The sequence below is a fragment of the Enhydra lutris genome, unplaced genomic scaffold, assembly GCF_002288905.1.
Source record: "Enhydra lutris kenyoni isolate GAN:26980312 unplaced genomic scaffold, ASM228890v2 scaffoldscaffold32, whole genome shotgun sequence".
Lineage (NCBI taxonomy): Eukaryota > Metazoa > Chordata > Mammalia > Carnivora > Mustelidae > Enhydra > Enhydra lutris.
Genome location: NW_019154116.1, coordinates 17,616,084 through 17,619,742, shown reverse-complemented (window position 1 = coordinate 17,619,742; position 3,659 = coordinate 17,616,084).

The window sequence follows — 3,659 nt, the reverse complement described above, 5'->3', positions numbered from 1 at the left end:
TTTCTTGCCTAAGATTAAAACTGCATACAAATAGAAAATCAAAATCATTTTGTGAGGTTTTTGTTTTGTTTGTTTTATTTATAGACTACGGTTCTAAAACCCAGAGGACCCACCACGGGTAAGTCACATAAGCAGCTTAGAATTCAGCTGGGGAAGACAGTTATGATCCCGTGATAAGTAGTTAAAGATCCATATGAGACACTGAAGACACTGGTAGCAGTTAAAATTGACTCGATAAGAAGATGAACATTTTCCTGGATAACCTTCTTAGGCCTGGCTTACCATTTCTACTTTTTTGTTGCTTCCATCCCCCCAACTTTTCTTTAAAACTTTACTTCTCTTGGGAATGATACATTCTCAGATGCCCCATCATCCTCCCTCTTTATTAATTAATTAAGCTATTAATATATTTATAGAGTTCTTAAAAAAGAGAACTCCTTGTTAACCTCAATGAGATTTTGAAAGAAATCTTGTGTTTTAAACACTGCTGCAAGATATAGCTCATCTCTCATTTTGGGTAAGCTGAAAAGTGATCGTTTTTATATATTTACATATTCATTGTCCCTTAGCATCAACCTCACTTAGTGAATATACAATAAAAGTATTTTACATTGCCCTTTGATCTGGTTCCTCAACTTTTTAGGAAAGGTCGACAATTCTATCAGAGAACATTCCTGAACAAATTGTGACATAAGGATTTGTCATTAAGAGTAATTCTTTCCAAATAATTTCTTTATAATTAATATTCCGGAACATATTTTCTCATAAAATGTCATGTTATAATACTTCGGTATTGTGAAAATGTTTGTTGAGATTTTTCATTATGAATGATCATGTATTACTTTATCTTTTACTCTTTAATATGTTGTATTACTTACTTTTAGTATATAAACCAATCTTGGATTCCTAGGGTTAAATCCAACGTTATGCAGTCCTTGGACAATCCCAGCATCTCCAACATTTTTACAAACATCCAACACATAAACTATATAGAAATATAATATTCAACAACACAAACACACCACACTTCTTATACAGAAGTGTAAATATAAAAATCTATATTTCACCAAACTCACTTTACTATCACTCACTGTCTCATGTAGAATATAACTTTTCTTTAGTGATTTTCAAATGACTGCATAAAATGTACTTCTTTACTAGGCTGAAGAGACACATTGCCTTTCTAGAAATTTTTCCCAAATATGACATGAGATAGTAAAAAATATAAAATGATCTCAGGATATGACCATATCTTTTTATTCCTAGCAGCACTCCGAATCTAGCATTTTTACATTGCTGAATTGAGGTAAAATATTGAGAGGTGATGTACCAAAGTGGCATGTTCATCATTCTAAATCAATTTAATAATAATTTGGAATACATTAGGAGAATACAATAGACTAAGTGTTAAATATTCCAGTTTCACTCTTATATAAGATGTCTTTTGTTCTAAATTTAATCATAACTTAGATGTTTATCTGTTTCCAATATCGCCATCATTTTCCCTTTCAAGGAAAAAGTATGATATAAAATGAGTTGTTATCTTTATAGCATTAAAGAATGAAGTGTTCTTTTAGGTATTAAAAATGTGTGACATAACAGTGTTGCAATATTATAAAATATAATATGGCACAAAATGCAAATATCAAGAGAAATAGAATTTGCAAGATAAGTTAGTGGAATTTTGTGAAATTAATTCTGCAAGGGAATGAGTTGATGTAGCTGCTGATTTGCTTGATTAACAACCCTATGGACTTCTGAAGTATTAAAGTGCTTGGAAGCCAAGCATCATCAGCTAAAGGATTCATGATCAAGGAGCAGAGTTGTTTTTTGGTTGCTTTTAAGTTACATCAAACGTCAAGTTCTAAAGAATAAAAAGCAGAGAGTAGCTAAATTCTGGAAAGATGAATATTTCCAAGTCTACCTGGGTTGAGGAAAGCTGCTATTACTACATTACTTAAAAAACAAAACAAACAAACGAACAAACAAACAAACAAAAAAACAAAAAACAGAATTTGCAAGACGCGAAGGAGTAACTAAGGACTGATTCTTTGTCTAGTGGGAAGAATGGAGGAAAGAAGTAGGTAAACTTGAAGAACGAGGGGTGGTTTAAAGTACAACTTTGGGAAGGAAGCAAACAAGATATTGAAAAGATTAAAGGAAAAAAAGAATAAAAGATTGAAAAAGATCGAGTTTGATGAAGTATGCAAATCAAAGATCTTCCAAAGGTGTCAATTGCAAGGCTGATCTTTTCCCTTATGGTTCAATAAGGGTGTCAGTTAGATATCATTTTTGTTCCTACTCCTCATACATCATAGTTTTTAGGAAGTGTAACCTTTTAATAATAATCTATTTAAGCCTCCATTAGATATGTGTTTAGCTTGTTTATGAGGGCATAGTAATACACAGAAAAAGTCCAGAGCCTAGTTACTAATCATGGGAATTCTGCCAGAGATTTGAGGAAGAAAAGTGACTATCTGCCAGTAAGCTTTGAGCCAGAAAGACCAGCCAAATATCCCCAAAACAAGGACCATAGGCTTACTGTACACTTAACATTCCAAAAATAATGCAATTCAGAACACCATGATTGCTAAGTATCACAATAAAATAAATATATACTTAAGAATAATTCATTTACTTACACAGCACATCATCTGTAATAGCAACTTCCAAACAAACTCCTGATGTATGGAACATTTTGATTGGCATACTGAGGATATACAAAGACTCACATTTGAATTCTCACCTTTATTGTGAGCCAAGATGACTTCTCTGTAACTAAAATACTGGTTTCTTAAATCTAACACTGAATACACTGGCTTTCAATCTTTTTAAAATTCATCTTGAACTCAGGATCCAAGACACTAATCTATTTTGTTCACGTCTTCACTAATAGTCCTTTTCATATAAAATATTAATACAGACTAGTGTCATTTTTTTTAAATTCATGAGTGTGGTGTCTTTAATTAGTGATCTCCCTAGGAGGAATCCTAAACATTTCTTTGTATTATTAAGAATTCTATAATTCGGTGCATCTGGGTGGCTCAGTCAGTTAAGAAACCAACCCTTGGTTTAGCTCAGATCGCAATCTCAGCATCCTGGGATGGAGACCCACATCAGTCTCCATCCTTAGCAGAGAGTCCGCTTCAGAATTCTCTCTCTCTTTTCCCCTCCTACCACTCTCTCTCTCATTCTCTAATATAAATAAACACATCTTTAAAAAAATAAAAGAATTCTATAATGCTGTTAGGTGCCATTTGCTTTTAAAACTCTATCTCATTCATGAAGAAAGAGAAACCAACTTCCTGGCTACATCTTCCAAACTGCTTTTTCCAAACTATATGATCTTGTCCAGGAAATCCAAATTCAAAGTAGTCTATTTTACTTTACCTGCTCCCACCTTCCTTATTCTCAGATGGCAGAAGGTGGAAGCTACCTACTTGTGCCCCTGGATTCTGCTGTTATTTATGAGCACAGAGCATGTATGGAGAACTTGGTTCTATTCAGTTCCCTGTCCAGTCTAGGCAATGATAGGCTAAGGTATGGCACAGGATAAAGTTTGTTACAAATAGATTACCTATACCATCAGTCCAATGACGTCCAAGGACTCCATTGTTATATATATATATATATATATATATATATATATTTTTTTTTTT